The sequence below is a fragment of the Danio rerio genome, chromosome 19 (genome assembly GCF_049306965.1).
Source record: "Danio rerio strain Tuebingen ecotype United States chromosome 19, GRCz12tu, whole genome shotgun sequence".
Classification (NCBI taxonomy): Eukaryota; Metazoa; Chordata; class Actinopteri; order Cypriniformes; family Danionidae; genus Danio; species Danio rerio.
The window spans coordinates 46294334-46317500 of NC_133194.1; the positions used below are offsets into that span (position 1 = coordinate 46294334).

The 23167-nt window shown below is 35.6% G+C and overlaps 1 protein-coding gene across 2 annotated transcripts in view; it reads left to right on the plus strand.

The window, feature by feature from the left end:
- The window catches only part of ahdc1 (AT hook, DNA binding motif, containing 1), a 61459-nt gene that overhangs the window by 22298 nt on the left and 15994 nt on the right, over positions 1 to 23167 (plus strand). The window lies entirely within an intron of this gene.

A 23167-nucleotide genomic window follows, 5' to 3' on the forward strand; every position in this document is an offset into this window, starting at 1 on the left:
TAACTTGCCTAATTACCCTAACCTACCTAGTTAACCTAATTAACCTAGTTAAGCCTTTAAATGTCACTTTAAGCTGTATAGAAGTGTCTTGAAAAAGATCTAGTCAAATATTATTTACTGTCATCATAACAAAGATAAAATAATCAGTTATTAGAGATGAGATATTAAACTATTATGTTTAGAAATGTGTTGAAAAAATCTCTCCGTTAAACAGAAATTGAGGGAAAAAAATTGTCACCTATACAAGTTTTAGTTTTAGCCAGCCCAGTCACCAGACATGAACATTATTGAGCATGTATGGGGTAAGATGATGGAGGAGGTATTGAAGATAAATCCAAACAATCTGGATGAACTCTGGGAGTCCTGCAAGAACGATTTCTTTGCCATTCCAGATGACTTTATTCATAGGTGATTTGAGTCATTGCAGAGATGTATGGATGCAGTCCTCCAAGCTCATGATGGAGTCAGACACAATATTCATTCTGTCTCCACTGCAGCATCACTTTATACTCTATACTGGACACTTTTGTATAAGCAAAGTCTGACCTTAGGCCCAATCCAAATTCTATTTTTGTACCCTTCCCCTTGGCCCTCACAACTGAGTGTAAAGAGAAAGTGCTTCAAAATTTACTCCTAAGAATTGCGAGGTGCTACAGCACCTGTATACAACATCATATGTCATTGCGATCTCTTGCTTCATATGAGATCAGACGATGGCAACTGCTGTATATGTGTATATATATATATAAATATATATATATATATATATATATATATATATATATATATATAAATATATATATATAAATATATATATATATATATATATATATATATATATATATATATATATATATATATATATATATATATATATATAWATAAATATATATATATATATATATATATATATATATATAATATATATATATATATATATATATATATATATATATATATATATATATATATATATATATATATATATATTATATATATATATATATAGGACAAAAAAGACTTAAAGCCTCAGTGTCATATGTAGTGAGGTGCTCTCATAAGAGAGCATGAAACCTTCTAAATTAAAACAAAATTTAGAAACCAGAAAACATGTTTTATTAACAATTTACTGTTAACAGTATTTGTCGTTTTTACTTTGTAATATTTCTATAATTTGCTCCATTTTGTTAAATGACAGCAATAAAATATTGTTTATTTGTTAGTCTTGGTGATTTTCTTTTGATTTATCTGTCAATACTTGTGTATGTTAACAAATAAATACAAATCAATTATAATTCCTAAAATTATATTATAGTTCCTAAAAATTTGGGTCGCGGCCTGATGACCATGTAAAAATGTGGGTCCCATGGCCAAACCAGTTGAGAACCCCTGCTATATATCATGTTTATACAACAGCAATGCCTCTTTTTTTTTTTAGTTCTGCTATACTTGAAATATCTGTCTGTTCAGTACTCAGAATAAATGAGCACAAATACAGATCTCTGAATCTCGCTGTATCTCAGGCTGTTCCAGCTGCTGCCATGATCATATGACCGAGAACAGGAGCGAGAGGTCAGGATGGTGTAGTCTGAACTCCTCTTAAAATAACCTACTAGACGAGCACAAGAAAATACGTGTAAAGCAGAAAGAAAAGACAAGGAGTGGAAGTAAGACGTGTGTGGTGTGCATGTGTGTGTTTTTGGCCCGGGCCGAGTGTTGAACGCAGAGTCTCTGGTGATGAAGATTATAAGGAATTTCCTGCAGCTGGAGACAAAAGAGAGGGAGAAGTCAAGTCATAGAAAGTGAAAGAGAAAGAGACGGAGAGGTTACAGAGAGGAGGAGAAGAAGAAAAGACATGCAGATGAGAAGGAAGAAGACAGGAGAGGCTTTGAAAGCAGAAGAAAGATGAGCGCAGGACACTTTTTTTGTCAACTTAATTATGCTGAGGGAATGACATCCGATAAAGTACAGAGTTTGTTGTTGTCTTAAAAATTAGATATATTGATTACATATTATATATTATTTTCATAATGCTTTCAGCGTGTTATAACAGCTCGTCACCCAGTAACAAGCACAGTTATTCTGTAAAATTAACGTTAAAGTGAGCGGCGTTCATCTGACAGGTCCATTTGTGTTAGCATCCTCCCAACGGATATTGGATTAGGTGAAATGGCCAAGCATCCAGCCCCAAATATACAATCACATTGAAGCTCCAAGTGATTTTACAAGAGAGAAGTTAAAGGCCAAGTCTTTGGATGCCAACAATGTTGTTCTATGTGGTCATGTGCACGAAATAATGTTCCATTATTACCAGATTCAAAACTATGTAGTGCATATATATATATTCTGTTATATATATATATATATATATATATATATATATATATATATATATATATATATATATATATATATATATATATATATATATTAGGGTTGTAACGGTATCAGAATTTCACGGTACGGTAATACCTCGGTATGAATGTCACGGTACGGTATTTATTGAATCATTTACAGGAAAAAACAAAACTTATGAAAATACTTCAAAAAAGTGCCAAAAGTGTCAATGACATACAAATTAGTCATCTATCTGTAAGCTTTGAAACAGGAACTTCAATTTTAATAACAAAAAACTATTAAACCATGTAAAAAAATAAAGTTTCAATTTAGTATTGTTGAAAACTCATCACATTCAACATTTAATCACTCACTCACTTAGATAGAGATGGGTTTAAAGGAAAATTATCATATAAATATAATCTGGTAAAAGCTGGTATCTCTGGGGATTTACAATGTCCCCTGCAACAGAAAAAAACCCTCTCATTTGGGACTGAGGTTTCTGGGACAGAGAGATATGACTAGGCCCAGGTTGACAGCAGTGGGTAACGTTGTGCATTGTCTTTCCCCCACTTGAGAGGACAAGCCATGAGTGAGATAGAGGTCTCATGTCTGCATCAATCTGAACAGTGTGCTGTGTCACACCCTCCGTCCTGCCCTTCAGTAGGCGCGCGACAACACCACTCTTGAGTATGCGTGCTCAACCCCCCCTCCCCGCTTTACAGTACGCGTACGACAACACAGCTGATCAGAACGCGCGCGACAACACAGCTGATCAGAACGCGCGCGGCGACAACACCCGCTTCAGGTTCGATCATTTCCAGCTCTTTTTGATGCCCGCTTCTAGCAGCACACTCCATTTTCGCATTACTGTATCTGTACAGTACAACAGACCGCAAGGGATGATGGCAAAGCCTGGGCAGATGGGAATTGTAGTTTCCGCTACCTCCCGTTCGCTTCATTCGCCTGAGCAAATTTTCTCAGAAGACCTATAGTTTTACCGAGTCATGCGACTTCGGTAATATCGAAAAAAATTTATATTGCAGTATGACGGTATTTACAATACCGTTACATCCCTAATATATATATATATATGTTCTGTTTAAACTAAATTGGTCTAATCCTCTTGAATTTGACTTTTTCCAGTAGAATTTATGTCTTTAAAGTGAGCTATGAAAGGTTGGCAGATTTTATAGAATTTGTCTTCTTTCTTTTTTAGGGAGAATCTGATTTTCTCCAGTTCCATATGTTTTATTACATCCCTCATAAGATGTATATATGTAGGAGCGGTTCTCTGTTTCCAGTTTAATAATATTAACCTTCGTGCTAGTAGACAGACAAATGAAACTATATTTTGTTCACTACTGTTTTTAGCTATCTCGAAATCAGTAATGCCTAGGCTTTTGACCTATTTTTGAGAATGTTAGAAATATATTTTTCCAGTACGATGATAATTTTGGCAAGCTCCAAAACATACAAGCCAGTGATGGGGGTTCTAGCCCACACTGATTACATGCAGGGTCCACTTCTGGAAATATCTTATTAAGTTTTTACAAACTAATAATTTTTTATTATATTTTTTCTACTTTGTCTGTATAGTCTTGCACACACTTGTTTGTAGAGCGAGTAGTTTGATCGTTTTCTGTCATTTATTATAGTTATATCTCCCAGAGGCAACTGAATTAGAAGTTCTACAACAATCGCAAAAATAAGCGTACCTCCGCATTTCAGAACAGTAGTGCATGTGTTTGGACTGTGGGGGAAAACCGGAGCACCCGGATCCCTGATCCAGCCGGGACTTGTACCAGCAACCTTCTTGCTGTGAGATTATAGTGCTAGCCACTGAGCCACCAAATATTATTTTTTATTTCAGTTTTATGTTCTTTTAAACTTTCTGCTCATTAAAGTATGAATAAACAAACACGTCTAAAAATGCTTTTCTTAGTTGGAGCTTTCGTCTTGTTTCCTATCCAAATTTGTTAAAAGTTGTAAATCAAAGTAAGAAAACGAGACAAGAAATAAAAAGATTTGTTTTCAGAAATAATAAGTCAAAATCAAGTTTTTCCTTAAAGCAAGAAAAATAATCTGCCAATGGGGGAAGTAAAAGATCTTGTTTTCAGTTTGAAATAAGGTTATTTTATTTACCCTATTGGCAGATTATTTAGCTTGTTTTTATGAAAAACTCGCTTAATTTTGACTTATTATTTCTGAAAACAATATTGCTTTAATTTAATATTTTTATAAAAGAAATTTTTAGTTTTTTGGACGAGAAACTAGACAAAAAAAAATACATTTTTGTGGAGTTTTTAAATTAGAAAATCAACCAATGAATAAATAAATAAATAAATAAATAAATAAATAAATAAATAAATAAATAAATAAATTTCCAGTGCTGGGTTGCAGCTGGAAGGGCATCAGCTGTGTAAAACATATGCTGGATAAGTTGGTGGTTTATTCGATTGTGGCAACCCCAGATTAATAAAAGGACTAAGCTGAAAAGAAAATGAATGAATAAATGAATGAATAAATAACTAAATAAATTTGCCTCACAGCAAGAAGGTCGCTGGTTTAAGCCTCAGCTAGGCGTTTCTGTATGGAGTTTGCATGTTCTCCCTGCATTCGCGTGGGTTTCCTCCGGGTGCTCCAGTGTCCCCCACAGTCTAAACACATGCGGTACAGGTGAATTGGGTAGGCTAAATTGTCCGTAGTGTATGAGTGTGAATGAGTGTGTATGGATGTTTCCCAGAGATGGGTTGCAGCTGGAAGGGCATACGCAATGTAAAACATATACTGGATAAGTTGGCGGTTCATTCCGCCGTGGCGACTCCAGATTGATAACGGGACTAAGCCGAAAAGAAAATGAATGAATGAATGAATGAAACAATATTAAGAAAACAATATTGAAATATTTCATGGCATTTTTTAACAAGGCAACGCAAGTTTATTTATATAGCACATTTCATGCTTCATAGTAATTCAAAGTGCTTTACATAAACAAGAATAAAAGAGAAAGGATAATAAAGAATAAGAAAAAAACAACATACAAAATGATTAAAACAGATTAAAATGTGTTAAATAGATCAACATCAATAATCAGTATTTTGTTGAGTGTGTTGTTATGCTGGTCTTTGCTGTTTTAGCTCTGTCATTGATAAATAAATATGTTTTTAATGAATTAACAGAGATGAACAGTAAGAAATAGGCACGTTTAAGGGGTTACTATGTTACTGTCAGTTTAAAAATACAATTGGACTTTATTAGTCATTGTTTTTATTCAATAAAAAGAGTATGTGGTGTTTTTAAATTAGAAAATAAATAAATAAATAAATAAATGAACAAATAAATAAATGAACAAATAAATAAATAAATAAAACAATATGGGAAAAATCATATGGCAACTAAACCACTTGAATGATTTAGTGGTGAACTAAACCTTGAAGAGATTAATTAGCTATACCTGACACATTCATTTTCAACACCTTATGAGTGTCATTTATGTCATTTTTTTTTTCTTTCTCACAGGAATATTGCAAATAATTGTGTGGTTAATCACACCGTCTGTAACATATCTTTTTCTCACATCATAAATAAACGCATGAAGATATATATCTGGAACTAAAGTTTAAGTTTATAAAAACCATTTTAAGGTCAATATTATTAGCCTCATTAAGCAATATATTTTTCCATTGTCTACATTGTCTATCACTGTTATACAATAACTTGTCTAATTACCCAAACTTGCCTAATTAACCTAGTTAAGCCTTTAAATGTCACTTTAAGCTGAACACTACAGAAATATCGAGTCAAATATTATTTAATGACATCAAGGCAAACATAAAAGAAATCAGGTATTAGAAATGAGTTATTAAAACTATTCTAAAATATACAGGGGGCTAATAATTCTGACTTCAACTCAAATCAAAGTTTATAGTGCTGTGATTCATCATAGCTGGTAAAGATTTGATTCACGCATTAAAACACTTTAATAAAAACTTTTTAAATTCATTCATTCAGTCATTTTCCTTCGACTTAGTCCCTTTATTCATCAGGGGTTGCCACAGCGGAATGCACCGCCAACTATTCCAGCATATTTTTTACACAGCGGATGCCCTTGCAGCTGCAACCCAGTGCTGGGAAACACCCATACACACTCACAAACATACACTACAGCCATTTTAGCTTATTTAATTCACCTATAGCGAATGGGTTTGGACTGTGGGGGAAACCGGGGCACCCGGAGGAAACCCACATGTACACGGAGAGGACATGCAAACTCCACACAGAAATGCCAACTGACCCAGCAGTGGCTTGAACCAGCGACCAGGCTATTGTGTTACCCACTGGCCCCCTTTTAAAATACTCATGGGTAAAGAGCTCTGCTGCTGAAATAGTAAGCACTTCATAACTATGAAAAGTTTGTAAACTCCTCCATTATCAGCTTCCAGCTGGGATGGTGACTATGTAGGCAGCGAAGGCAAGTTTTAGAACAGAGCAATTGTGTGTGTGTGTGTGTGTGTGTGATATGACAGCTGTGTTTCTGCAGAGTGTCACTGGAGTGTCTCTGTGGATCTTATGACCCACTTCTACCTCTCTCTCTCCCCCTTTCTCTCTTCTCCATAGCCTTCCCCTTCCTTCTCTCTCTCTCCACACTCTAAGCTTCTCCTGCATTCTCTCTCTCTCTCTCTCTCTCTCTCTCTCTCTGTCTTGCTCTAACTTTCTCTCTCTCTCTGTCACTCGCCCTCACACACACTGTCGGGCTGCTGCCTGTATCTTAGCAACAACTGCACTCTCATTTGAACTGAGTGAGTGCTTCTCCCCAACACACCCACTGACACACAGACACACACTTCTGTATACACACGCACACACACACACATATATAAAAGCACTCCTTTGCACTTGTATAACACACACACACACACACACACATGCACCCCAGCACATCTCACTCAGATAAAGTTGGATGGGAGATACCAAACCAGACGTGTGTGTGTGTGTGTGTGTGTGTGTGTGTGTGTGTATCAATGAATGAACATTTCAATTTGAACGTTGTGTGTCTTAAAGTGTTTTTCATGCACCAATGCTGTGATCAATACCGCACAGTTCAGATGAGAAGGAAATCACTTCTTTATGTGTGATTTCACTTGATAGAATTGCCTTTCTGCTTCTTATTTAGACCGTGATTGGCTGAAGTTTCATCCGGAATGAATAGCGCTGAAATCTTGTTGCAGGATGAGTCAGATAATCTCGTTCTGCGCTGGTATTTGTTTACAGCAGGGCTATTTCTTTTCCTTTTTTTGGCCAATATACAGGTGGGCTTCAGCGTAGACTTTCATGTCAGTCATTGGACGGCGAATGTAAAGAGAGCATTGTGATTGGCTAAACGTTACCAGCTGTTGGGATCCCCTGGGGAGCATTGCAGCAGTTAAAAGGATTGGAGCAATAGAGAAAGAGACAAAACGTGTGTGGAGAATGGAAAGCGGGAGGGAGGCGAAGAGAAGGAGCTGCAGTGTAAGAAAAGTCCAATATGTTCTGTTCTCATTCAAACGCACTGAGAGAAAAAAAAAGAAAGGAAGAAAGAAAGGGAAACTACGGATGGATTTTTTTCCTTAGAGGAGGCAAGGGAGGCGCAGAACTGCAGATAATTAATAGCTAGTACAAATAACCCAAAACAAATCTGAGATCAAATTGTGTGTAAATGGCAAGTCGTCTTTGTGAAGTTACTCTGTCCAAAAGAGACAGCCTCTTTTGTGTGTCCCTTGAGATTTGTTGGTTATTAGAGGGAAAGATTGTGATTATTGTAAAACGTTGCTGATAATAATTGTTTTAGCAAGTCGACAGAAGAAGAAAGATAGGAATGCTTTCATTCTGGCAGATTATTGGTGTTGGGTTGCGGCTGGAAGGGCATCCGCTGCATAAAACATTGGCGGTTCATTCCCCTGTGGCGACCCCTGATTATAGAAAATGACTGAATGAATACTGCATTTTCCCCCTTTTTATTGCATTCCTGCAATACATTAAGGAACATCAATTAACTTAAATAAAAAAGTTCTTGAACTAACGGAATAAATCAAATAGGTTTAGTTAACACTTATTTTAAAGAAAATGCTGGGTTCCACACAATCAATTTGTGTTGGGTCAACATGAAGGAATTAAGTTAACTTATTAGTTTACACAAATTTAGGTGCATTGAACGTAAACAATTGAGTTGTCCCCACAAAAACTGAAGAATTGTGTTGTTTCAACTCTTTTTAAATAAGTAGTTTAAGCAAACATAATTTTTTAAGAGTATAGCTGCATCCCAAATCGCATACTTATGCACTATTCTACGCCATTTTGTAGTATAAATAGTGTAAGTAGTGCGTTCACACTGAAAGCACTTTAATTACCCGGATGATGCACTTATTCAGCCGCTAAAATGAAGTGTGGAATGATGGACACTTCACACACTCAACGACCGCAGGTTTGCTTACGTAGCGGAAGGGGCGAAGCTATCGGACGCACATGTTGAATAACTTTATTTATTTTGGATGGTGAAAGCAAAATTCTCCTACGAGAGTGATTAAAGCGCCTCCTGATGGTGAATGCGCCAGTACTCACAGCAGGTATTATTTGATAACTCGGTCATTTATTTTACTGATTTGGCAACCGTCAAACGTCATCAGGGAAACGGTTTGAATTTCCGCTTAGTAAAAAAACATTAGTGTGCCATTTGGGACGCAGCTCATGTACACCAGGGGTGGCCGACCCTGTTCCTGGAGAGCCACCTTCCTGAAGATTTCAGTTGCGACCCATATCAAACACCTGAACCAATTAATTAGGAGCTGAACACCACGTGATAATTACGGGCAGGTGTGTTTGATATGGGTTGCAACTGAAATCTGCAGGAAGGTGGCTCTCCAGGAACAGGGTTGGCCACCCCTGATGTACACTGTAAAAAGTGATTAGTTACTTAAAGCGAGTAAACAAATTGCCTTAAAAGAAACAAGTTGACTTTACAAAAATATAAGATATAAATATAAATTTACTTAAAATGTAAGTTAACCCATTGTAACGTGGAACTGTTAAGTTGACTTAATTTTAATTAGTATGCAAGTTGTATTCACTTTTTAAAAATAAAAGTAAACTAATCACTTTTTCCTATACACAATTATTATATATATATATATATATATATATATATATATATATATATATATATATATATATATATATATATACAGTATATATATATATATATATATATTTTTTTTTTTTTTTTTTTTTTTTTCAGCTTTTCTGTGTCTAGCAAAATGACAGTAACTAAAATAAATCTGCTCTTCAGACTCAAGTATGTCTTCTAAATTCAATACAGGCTATAATTGTAGATTTTATAGACTTAATGAAGCACTGATTATGTAATATTGTAATAACTGCAGTAATTATTAGAAAAGAGATGTGCTAAAATAGTTTGTCAATGTAAAAAAGGATTTGTTGACTTTAAAAAGTGAGTACAATAAGCATAAATATAAAAATTAAGTCAGCTCAACGGTTCCAAGTTACAATTTGTTTACTAACATTATTTTCGTAAAGTCAACTTGTTGCTTTTAAGGCAATTGGTTTACTTACTTTAAGTAACTAATGACTTTTTAAAGTGTACGCTACTAATATGCTACAGTATTATTAATTATTTGGCTTTTTATGTTTTAATTTGTTCCATTACTTTTGTTATTTGTGTATATTTTTTGAAAAATATATGCACGTATCATTTCACAATGCAACTGGTGCTAGACCATCTATAAAATTAATATCTAAGTTATTAAGGTAATAAATCTTTGCAAATGCTCCTAGTCCTTCAAAATAAATACTTTTTTGTTTTATTTATGCACCATGGTGGCTCAGTGGTTAGCACTGTTGCCTCACAGCAAGAAGGTTGCTGGTTTGAGTCCCAGCTGGGCCAGATGGCATTTCTGTGTGGAGTTTGCATGTTCTCCCCGTGTTGGTGTGGGTTTCCTCTGTGTGCAATGTATGGGAGATTTTGGATCTAGGCGAGTATGGAGCTACTTTAGGTGTCAGAAATACTTTGTAAAATAATCTTTATATCAATGTTTTAAAAAATACATAGCCTATTCCCAATATCTAACTCAATTTTGCTGATAAACACGTACATGTACACATATTGACAAACCAGGGCAGCATGAAACATTGATCTCTTTTTTCATCTAAAAGTAAAAAGTTCACACGAGTGAATTTACTTTCTTCTGAAACTTCTCAGGGGTCTCTCAGGCTATAACTTTCCAAGCAATCAAGAGTTATAAAATCAAAATAATTAAATTAAATTGCCTACCATTGGGATTAATGCAGGCAATTAGACCTAGATTATATATTGTATACAATAATATTGTTTGATATTGTTGATATGCTTTATAACAATCAAAAAAAAGAATAATAAAGTCATATTAAAATATTTTATTGATAATATTTTGAAAAAAAATCTGTTGTTATTTCCGCATCATCAAGTTTTTTGTGTGGATCATATGTAATCTTCCTAATATTTTCATTAACCCTCTACTGCATGGCTTAATCATATGGTAACATGATACTCATGTTCATTTCCCTGCCACTGTTTCTTTAAGACCAACATATAATATTTTGCTTGGAAAGAGAAGACCTTAGAGTAGCCAATGATATGCTTTGGTTAAGTCACATGACATCCAGTGTTTTTCTGTAGCGCGATTTCTGACAGACTGGCGTTTATTGTGAGTAGTTGCGAAATGCAAATGTAAACGTCAATAAAAACAAAGGATTAAATTCAGATCCACAAAAAAATCTGAAACATCACCTGCAGTAAGTTATGATGACATATTCACAGCTCAATTTTTTTTTTAAATCAAATAGGAAAAGGACAGAACTGGCTCTTCCTGCAGATGAAAGACAGGGTGAGATGGGTCTTAGTGACCATAAGAATGATGCAGACTGGAAATTTAATAGAGACAGTTCAGGTAAGTTAGCTCAGAAGCAGATAAGACAGGCGTAGTATAGTATATATATATTATATAAACATTGTTAGCTAGTAGCTACATTATTCTGATGCATCTAGATATACTAGACTTGTTATTTATTTGTTATAATATTTACTGGTGAAAATATGTATATTTATTGTATGTTGTATATATGATAATGCAATATTATGATTGTTTTCAATAATAATCAGCAAAAAGAATAGAATAAATGAAAGCTGTTGGAATATGAGTGGTGGTAAAGTTTGTATAAGGTGTCATTAATAAGTTCTGTGTTTATAATGCTGCAACAACAATTAAATTATTTCAAACAAACAAACAAAAAAGATTAATTATAAGCAAAGTGTTAAATTTGAAATTTCTCAGGTAGATCCGCTGTTGGACATTGTTGACATATGGCAACATTTCATAAAGTACCCTAAATTTGTTTGTTTTTTTCCAAATTTTTGTTTTGTTTACAGCACTTTAAGTTAATCCATTTTAAGAAAAGAAAAACAGTCAAATATTTTTTCTTACAGGTTTATCATAATGCGTGTGGTAGAGGGTTAATAAATAATAGGAAAATATCTAAATATAGAATACCTAAAAATGTTTATATACTATAAAAATAGTAACATCATAGTAAAAGCATGGTAAGATTCAAAACTTACTGTAAATGAAATGAAGTTATGTTTGTTTTATAAAGTAATAACTACAGATTTTTAATGCATTATGAGGGTTATACAGGGCGGCATGGTGGCTCAGTGGGTAGAACTGTTGTCTCACAGCAAGAAGGCCTCTGGTTTGAGTCCCTGCTGGGTCAGTTGGCATTTCTGTGTGGAGTTTGCATGTTCTCCCCTGGTGCTCCGGTTTCCCCCACAGTCCAAACACATGCGCTATAGTCCAAATACATTTCAATGAGTGTGTATGGGTGTTTCCCAGAACTGGGTTCCAGCTGGAAGGGAATCTTCTCTGTAAAACATGCCAGAATAGTTGGTGGTTCATTACACTGTGGTGATAAATCAGAGACTAAGCTGAAGGAAAATGAATGAATGAGGATAAGGGTTATACAGTAATACAGACTACAAGGGTCAAGTCTCAGACAATGCATTAACAGGCATGTGCATTTCTACCTCAAGTCTCCTTCAGATGAATCAGACATGCGCGATATTGTCCCGCACCAAACAGACAAGTGCGTGTTCCCCAAAAATATCTGCTATACTTCACCCTTAAATTCCGTCTTTCTAATTTGCTCTCACACTTTAATTCTGCTTTCTGTCTCCTCCTCTCTCCCTCTCGTTCTCCTTCTCTAATTAATAGCACTCATTAATTAAGCATCAGTCTCACAGAAGACAGGAACAAGCACAACTGCAGAACAGCACTTTAATTACAGTCACGCACACACACACACAGCATCGAGTCCCTCAGATATTCACACACATTCCTCCTCCTATAAGCGTTTCAGAGAGAAAGAGAGAGAGAGATTGAATGTCTGGAGCTTCTCCGACTCTTCTCTTCTCTCACAGTTCTGGCAGCGTCACATATTCGCCTGCCAGGACAGACTAGTGAGCTGGATTAAGTCAGCGATGAGTGTGTGTGAAAGACAGAGAGGAGACGCTAGTGAGGCTAGCAGTGCTGCTTTGTGTACTAATTAAATGTGGCTTCTGCTTCTTTCCAACTAGTGCTGCGTGGTAGATTATTGAAATGAGAAGGAAAAGACAAACTTGGGTTTAAATGTGTGCCGATATTCAATAATACAAGTATATCATGCAACATACTTGATTCTGATTGGTCAATCATGATATTCCAAGATATGTTATTACAACACAATATCGCAGCAATTCATAATGATTTGATTTAGTGGCAAATTCATATTAGTTTAAACATGTCAATATTCAATAATATAGTATATTATGTTATTACACTGCCGTCTAGAATACTTGATTCTGATTGGTCAGTTAGGACAGTCCAAGGTTTGTTATACCAACGCGATCTCACGGCTATTCATAACATTTTGATTTAGTGGCCGTTTCGTATTCATTTAAACGAGCTGATGTTAAATAATACAGTTTATCATGTTAGCACAGCCGTCTAGAATACTTGATTCTGATTGGTCATTCATGACAGTCTAAGATTTGTTATTCCAATGTAATTTCATGGCAATTCATAACGTTTTGATTTAGTGGCCAAGTCATATTTCTTTAAACATGCACCAATGTTCTGTAATACAGTTTATTATGTTATTACACATCTTTCTCGAATACTTGATTCTGATTGGTCAGTCACAACAGTCCAAGGTTTGTTATACCAATGCGATCTCATGGCAATTCATAACGTTTTGATTTAGTGACCAAGTCAAATTACTTTAAACATGTCCCAATGTTCTGCAATACAGTTTATCATGTTATTACACATCTTTCTAGAATACTTGATTCTGATTGGTCGATCCAAAGTATGTTTAATTGTATTGGTCAATTCCAAGCTATGTTATTAATATGTAATCTCATGGCAATTCATAACATTTTAATTTAGTGGCCTGTTCGTATTCGTTTAAACATGCTGATATTCAATAATACAGTATATCATGTTTTTGCATAGTCGTCAAGAATACTGGATTCTGATTGGTCAATCATGACAGTCCAAGGTTTGTTATTCCCATGTAATTTCATGGCAATTCATAACGTTTTGATTTAGTGACCAAGTCGTATTACTTTAAACATGTGCTAATGTTCTGTAATACAGTATATCATGTTATTACACACCTTTTTGGAATACTTGATTCTGATTGGTCAATTCAAGGTATGTTTAATTATATTGGTCGATTCCAAGATATGTTATTCCAGAGCGATATTTATCACAGCATTTCAGAACATTTTGCTTTTGTGGCCAGTTTATATTAGTTTAAAATTGAGCTAATGTTCAATAGTACAAAACACCATGTTATTACAAAGCTGTCTATTATACTTGATTCTCATTGGTCAATACTAGGAATATTTATGCTATTGGTCAATTCCAAGGTATGTTTTTCCAACGAATTCTCACTGCAATTCATTACATTTTGGTTTTGTGTATAATTTATATTAGGTTAAACATGCTGATATTCAATAATACAGTATATCATGTTATTACACAGCCGTCTAGAATACTTGATTGTGATTGGTCAATCCAATGTATTGTATATTTAATGATATTAGTGAATTCGATGGTATGATATTATAATGTAATCTCACGGCTATTCATAACAGTTTGATTTAGTGGCCGTTTCGTATTCGTTTAAACATGCTGATGTTCAATAATACAGTATATCATGTTAGCACAGCCGTCTAGAATACTTGATTCTGATTGGTCAGTCACTACAGTCCAAGGTTTGTTATACTAATGCGATCTCATGGCAATTCATAACGTTTAGATTTAGTGGCCAAGTCGTATTACTTTAAACATGTGCCAATGTTCTGCAATACAGTTTATCATGTTATTACACATCTTTCTAGAATACTTGATTCTGATTGGTGGATCCAAGGTATGTTTAATTGTATTGGTCAATTCCAAGCTATGTTATTATTATGTAATCTCATGGCAATTTATAACATTTTAATTTAGTGGCCTGTTTGCATTCGTTTAAATGAGCTGATATTCAATAATACAGTATATCATGTTTTTGCACAGTCGTCAAGAATACAGGATTCTGATTGGTCAATCATGACAGTCCAAGGTTTGTTATTCCCATGTAATTTCATGGCAATTCATAACGTTTTGATTTAGTGACCAATTTGTATTACTTTAAACATGTGCTAATGTTCTGTAATACAGTTTATCATGTTATTACACATCTTTCTGGAATACTTGATTCTGATTGGTCAAACACGGCAGTTCAAGGTATGTTATTATAATGTAATCTCACGGTAATTCATAACGTTTTGATTTAGTGGCCAATTTATATTAGTTTGAACATGCACCAATGTTCTGTAATACAGTATATCATGTTATTACACATCTTTCTAGAATACTTGATTCTGATTGGTCAATTCCAAGGTTTGTTATTATTATGTAATCTCATGGCAATTCACAACGTTTTGATTTAGTGGCCTGTTAAACTAATTTTCATGTGAAGCAACATGCCCCTAAAACAGAAGGCTATGTACACCCCCCCCCCCCCCCCCCCCCCCCATCTGAACTGTGTTTTGAACTGAACCTAAACTGGCACACTCAGAAGAACCATAATACTAATATTAAATCATAAAATGGGGTAAACTATGTGCCCTTTAAGTATGATTTTTCTGTACTCTTTCCACCACTGTCAGTACCTAAAAAGTACAAAAGTGTTCCTCTTAAAAATTTTAGGTACCATTATGGATTCTTTAAGTACAAATGTGTACCTTTGAAAAAGTACCACCCCAGTGACAGCTCGTGTACCTTTATTTCTGAGACTGTGGGGAAAACCGGAGCACCCGTAGGAAACCCACGCCAACACAGGGAGAACATTCAAACTCCACACAGCCCCAGCCAGGACTTGAACCAGGCAAGGCAAGGCAAAGCAAACTTTATTTATAGAGCACAATTTAACACAACCGTAGTTGATCCAAAGTGCTTTACAATAAAATAAACTAGACAATAAAACTAAAAATAACTGGTATTAAAAATACAATAAAATATATTTAAAAGTAATACTAAAATATAAATAATACAAAAATAACATGCATGCATCAGTCAAAGGCAAGAGAGTAAAAATGTGTCTTTAAGTTAGATTTAAAAGCATCCAAAGAAGGAGAGATTCTGATATTCAGAGGGAGACTATTCCAGAGCCTTGGGGCCGCAACACTGAAAGCTCGATCACCCTTTGACTTGCAGCGAGACCGAGGGACAGACAAAAGAAACTGATCATGTGATCTTAAGAATCTACAAGCTGTATATGGCCTAATAAGCTCGCTGACATAGGCCGGGGCAGAATTGTGCAAAGCTTTATAAGTGAAAAGAAGAATTTTAAAATCAACCCTGTATTTTATAGGTAGCCAGTGCAATGAGGCAAGGACAGGGGAGATATGATCTCTTTTCTTAGTTCCTGTTATTAATCTGGCGGCTGCATTTTGGACCAACTGTAGCCGAGAGAGTGTTGACTGAGGTAGGCCAATATACAAAGAACCAGCAACTTTCTTGCTGTGAAACGACAGTTCTAACCAGTGAGCCACCGTGCTACCAAAAATGCAGAATAAACTTTTTAATTCAACCATTCTGCGACCTGCGGTCTATGTGCACTATACAAAGAGCAAGGAAAGAAAAGAAAACAATGGAGAATGGCAGAAAAAGAGGCCAAGTCTGACAGTTGGCAAGTCGATCATCTGAGACCTTTATGTTGTTATTTTCACCATCCAGGATGGTGTCAAGCAGATTAAGACCTACAAAGCTGTACTCGAAATCACAGGATGAGGCCATTAGAGGAAGATCTTACCACTGAATACTTCAAAAACATCTTCAACCTGCACACAGATTCAAGTTGACCTTCAAATACAGAAATGCACCATCTATCGCCGGCGCAGTGAAAGGCTAATATGTTTGAAGACCCAGCCAGACCTCACTGTTGAGTATATAGCAGCCAAAAACACCCAAACCTGCCTCAAAAAATGCCAAATCAGACCATTCTAGTGCAGTGCCTCATGCTTACGACAACCAGTGGTGTAAAGAAACAAGTTACAAATAGTCAAATTACTCTAATTGAGTAGTATTTCTCATGAATTGTACTTTTAAAAATGTGTACTTTGCTTGAGAACATTTGAATTGCTCTATTAGTGTTTTAACGCACTATTTTCCTTTACAGTCACTGTGTTAGGGTGGCACAATATATCGTTTCAGCATCGATATCGCAATGTGCGAGTCCGCAATTGTCAGGGATCTGCAGTGTATTAGGTATAAGCCCCGAGCATAGACCGTCGTTGTTGCGCGCGTACTGAAGAGCGGTGTTGTTGCGCGCGTCCTGATCAGCGGTGTTGTTGCACGCTTACTGTAAGGGTGGTGGTGGTGGTGGTGGGGTGGGGTGGGGGGGGTTGGGGGGGCGGTGCACGTACTCAAGAGCGGTGTTGTCCTGCGCCTACTGAAGGGTGGTAAGGGGGGGGGGTGTCGCGGGGGCACTTTTGACCATTTTGGAAGGGCACTTTCTATCCAAGACTAAAAAGGGCATGTGCACTGCACAGGTTGAGCCCTATGTGTGCATTATAGTTGACCAGACATTACAGTTAACAACATAGTGGAGAACTTTCATATTTAAAGCCTAGAGTGAAAGGTTATTATTTGCATGTTTTTAAGACCTGACTGTAAGAATTTGAAGCAAATTTAAGCCATTTGGGCACAATAAAAGCAATGTTTGTAGCTGAAAGATAAATTGTATATATTATATAATTATTCTCCTAATTAAATCATTCATTCATTCATTTTCTTGTCGGCTTAGTCCCTTTATTAATCCGGGGTCGCCACAGCGGAATGAACTGCCAACATATCCAGCAAGTTTTTACGCAGCGGATGCCCTTCCAGCCGCAACCCATCTCTGGGAAATAATTAAATCAAATCAGCGTTATTATAATTATTACATCTTGAATATTTAATTGCTTCTCATACATCATTGTTTATTTGCATTGTTTCTCTGTTGTATTTAATTAAAAAAATGTCAGTATTTAACAATATTTAATGCAGATATGCTACAGAATCATCCCAATCAATCTAAAATGATTATTTACAAGCTATTCAAGTCATTTGCTGAAACTGCATTTATACCGCAATATATAATCGCAGTGAATGAAAATATTGCAGTGTGTGCTTTTTACACGTGCAGCCCTACAATATGTAATGTTTATTTTTTATTGTCTACACTCTCTGAAATAAAGGTTTGCAAGCTGTCACTGGGGTGGTACGTTTTCAAAAGGTACAAATTTGTACCTAAAAGGTCCATATTAATACCTCTAGGGTACATTTTAGTACCTAAAAAATACAAGTGTTCCTCTTAAAATTTTCAGCTACTAATATGTACTTTTGAGCTACCAATATGTACCATTTGATAAGGTACCACCCCAGTGACAGCTCGCGTACCTTTATTTCTGAGAGTGTACATTGATTGGATACGCTGAATAATCAGCCCTGTGATTCCCGTCCAATCAAATTGTGCATAGACAAATCCAGTGGTGTAAAGTAACACATTACAAATACTCAAATTACAGTAAGTGAGTAGTTTTTGCAGGAATTGTACTTTTAAAAAATGTGTATTTTTACTTGAGAACATTTTTATTGCTCTATTAGTAGTTTTACCACCTTATTTTACTTCAATCTACAGGGACGATATGTTAATTTTTGACTATATTGAACGCACAAGCAGAATAATCATTCCTGTGACTCCCGTCCAATCAAATCACACATAGAAAAATCCAGTGCTGTAAAGTAACAGATTACAAATACAGTTCAAATTACAAAAATTGTGTAGTTTTGATCGGTAATTTTGCATTACTTAGTAGTTTTTAAAATGTCAACTTTTACATTTAAGTACATTTTTAATGCTGTATTAGTACTTTTACTGCCCTATTTTCTCTCAATCTGAAGTCACTACTTGATGCTTGTTTTACATTGTCTGCAGGGATTGGCTAATTAAAATAATCAGTCATAGAATTCCAGTCCAATCAAATCATGCATAGAAAAATCACATTAGACAGACTGACCTCAAGATACAAATGCTTTACAATGTACAGTGTGGAGTCATTAAAAGTGTTCGGGAAGACGCAAAGTCTTTCGAGAGACTGCATGTCACTGATGAGAAGATGAAGATGTGTACTGTATGATGACTGAAATCACCAAAAAGCTTTAAACCATGACTAAATGCAGTACAGAATGTTACGTTTTCAATACAAACTGCATGGTTTCTATCAGTGTTGCACGAGCTGGCTTTGTGGCACCACCTGCTGGACACTCAAAGCTCGTTAGTTAGGGGTCAAAGGTCATAATCTGTCGGCGCAATAGCCTAGTGGTTAGTGCGCAGACATATGGTGCAGTAGCACGTCAGGGCATCCCAAGTTCGAATCCCGGCTCGGGGACATTACCCTACCCTACCCCCCTCTCTCTTTCTCTCTCTCTCTCTCTCTCTCGCTCTCAAATTCGCTTCCTGTCTCAATTCTGTCCTATCTAATGAAGGCAAAAAGGCCAAAAATAAATCTTAAAAAAATGTCATAACCTGAAGATTAGCATATCATCATAGCTTGATTTTATCCCATTAAATTACACTGATTACACTTTAACCTGCTTTCTGTCAGCTTATTATAGGTGCATATATTAATGTAATGCATTCTCAAATTAAATTAATCTCACATTTTACTGTACACTCTCAGAAATAAAGGTACAAGAGCTGTCACTGGGGCACATATTTGTACCTAGAAAATCCTTAGTGGTACCTTAAAGGTACATATCAGTACCCAAATGCACCTAAAATGTTCCTTTGAGGTACCAATATGAACTCACCAGGTACAAATATTGTACCTTTTGAAAAGGCAATGCCCCAGTGACAGCTCTAGTACCTTTATTTCTAAGAGTGTACAGTACATGAATGGCAAATGATTTAACCCACATTTAGAAACACCCTCAAAAGAAAATGGCATTGATATAAGCTAGCTTTTTAATTTGCATGGTAAGTTTTTCAGGAATTAGTAAGTAGTTTTAAAAATGTGTGCTTTTACTTTTACTTGAGAACATTTTTATTGTTCTATGAATAGTTTCACTGCACTATTTTCCTTTATCTACAGCCACTACTTTGTTTGTCTTTTCTTGTCTACATTGATTGGACAAGTAGAATAATCAGTCTCATGATTCCCATCCAATCAAATCACAGATAAAAAAATCCAGTGGTGTAAAGTAGCAAATTACAAATAATCAAATTGCAGTAGTTAAGTCATTTTTTATCAGAAATTGTGAGTTTTGAAGTTTACTTGAGTTAATTTTTAGTGTTTTTCTTAAGTCATTACTTTATATGTTTATTTTTTAATTGTCTGCAGTGGTAGATTTTTAATGATTTAACTCACATTTAAAGAGAAAACGGTTCTGATGTAGGCTAGATTTATAATTTGCAGTGTTTAAGGTGGATAAATCACAGTGTAATGCTCACTACTCGAGTACTTTTAGAAAGGCTGCTTTTTATTCATTCTTTGTGTAGTATTTACAACAAATACAGCGGGGAAAAGAAGTATTGAGCACGTTGTCATGTTTTTTTCCTGGGATTAATTTTTCTAAAGGAGCTGTTGACATGGAATTGAAGCAGGCTTTAGTGAAAACCCAAACAATACAAACATCTAAAACATGAGTTATGTGTAATAACAATGAAAGGACACATGGAGAAAGTACTGAACTACTGAAATGTACTTAATACTGTATATAAAAGGCTTTTTTTTGTGGTGATGGCAGCTTAAAGACGCCTTTCATGTGGAGAATGAAGTCACATGTACTGCTCAGGAGTGAGTTTTTCACAGACTTCAACAGAGTGTAAATCTCTTGATGCCTCTGTGGGTCTCATTTAACATCTCTGAGCTTTATTTAGTATTCTCTCTTGGATTCGAGTCAGGTGATTGGCTGGGCCATTCTATTGCTTTATTTTATTTCTCTGAAAGCATTTGAGAGTTTCCTTGCATGTGTTTTGGATCATTGTCTTGCTAAAATATTCACCCTCGTTTCATCTTCATCTTCCTGCTAATGTAGATGTTGAACTGAAGCAGCAAGTATTAATTTACATTAAGGAAGGGCAGAGGGTTGCTGAAAAACTACTGAGAGATTTCAGCTGCTGTCTGGGCTTTCCATGCCTTTCTACACCTTCCTTTTCTTCATGTGTTCAATACTTTTTTCCTGTGTCGTTTTGTCTTATTAGACAATAGCCGCTTTCACACAGTGATACCGGTAAATATCTGGAAAATTTCCATAACGACTTTACCGGTAATTTCAAAAAAGCGCTGTTCACACAGGCGAGGACGTTACGGAATATTTCCGGAAAAGACCGTTCACACATCCATTCCAAAATACCGGTAAATTCTGACATCATTACCCAGAAATGACCTCTAAACAGCTGCACGTATTTGTAAACATTTGACTACATTACAAACACTGTGGATGGATCAGTATTGTGAACAACTTCGATGAAAACATATAGAGAAACACTTTTGCATGTCGAGATGTACATAGTATGTGTGTGTGCTGGCGCTCACTCCTTCACAAACACACGCGACACATCAAGCAACTGAAGGAAGCAGGGCTTGAAGGCAAACAAACAACGGCTTATCCAACGTCATCTCACAACAATTCGTAACCTTTTGATTTAGTGGCTAATTCATATGAATTCGTACGATCTAATTCGTACAATTTAATACGAATTGCTCATCATCCAATGATAGTTGGGGTTAGGGGTGGGGTTGGGTGCCACGCCTCCTTTTTAAAATCGTACATTTCCGTACGACTGAACTCGTACGAATTTGTACGATTTAGCCACTAAACTGACAAAACGTAAAATACTTACGTTTCCTCGTAAGATCAGGCTGGCTCATCATAAGCATCTTATCAATAATTATTTACACAGCTGACATCAAGAAGTAACATATAAACATTATCTGACTAACATCTAGCAGCTAAATGTGTCAGGAAAAATATTTAAAGACTTTTATTTTAATAAACCGTGTGGACGTAAATGCGTCTGACTGTACTGATTGGTTAAAGTAGACGTCTCACGCTATTTCCGGCAATCTTCCTTCTGCGTTTACACAGCGCAGCATTCCGGCAAATTACCGGTAATGTTACACCTTCTCTTTCCGAAAAACAGCCAGAACGAATTTACAGGAAAATTGCCGGTAATTTTCCGGAAAGGTCTGTATGTGTGAAAGGGGCTATAACTTATTGTGTAAACTGATTAGATTTGTTGTCTTTGCACATTTAGATTACTTTGGTTGTTACTATTACGGTTTCTACTTAAATACGACTTGTGCTCCTAGGACAATGTAACATAAAAAAACAACGGCCAACTAAATTAGTGCTTCAACTAAATTATTTCTTAACATAACAAAATCAGCAAAAGCTATCCAAAATGATAAGAGATGCGGAGCTCGACAACATAATAAATGACAAACAAACAAACCTAAAGCAGGTTGGTGCTCCCCACTCCAAACAAATATCAAAAATAATCTATAAGGAAGAACACAACTAATAAAGCTGTCAGAAGTAGTGGTGGCAAGAAGGAATGAGCGAGAGAGAGAAGTCTGCTTCCATCCGTTTTAAAAGCCTGATGTCACCAAATCAACCAAAAGAAAACTGAAAAGAGAAAAAAATACAAACAAGATCAATTAAAAGTAATATTTACGGGCAGGATTGAATGCCACCTGTAACAGTTACTAAACATTTGGGGAAAATTTCAAGTCAGCAGCACCTTTAGAAATATGTTTTCTAAGAAAAATAGTGACCTGTTCAATACTTATTTCCACTGCTGTACATTTATTCGCACTACATTTTTTTGTCAAATATTAGTACTTTTATTCAAGTATGATTTTCCTGTACTTTTCCCGTCTGACAACAAAACGAAGCTTTTAGAATCTAGAAGAAACATTTTCATTGATGTTTTGCAGTGTTTTGTTGCCTTTGGCACTGGATACTGTAGCACGGTTTCAAGACTCGCGTGTTTTTGGAGAGTACTTTTAAAAGAAGTGTCAGAAACTTGGTATTGAGTGAAGGTCATCTCAGCACACAGCAAAAAAAAAATAAAAATGTATATATGTAAGAAATGAAAAAGCAACCAGCAATGCGTTCAGATTTAAATCTCTCTGAAAACCTGAGAGGAAAGATGAAAACAGTGAGCAGGC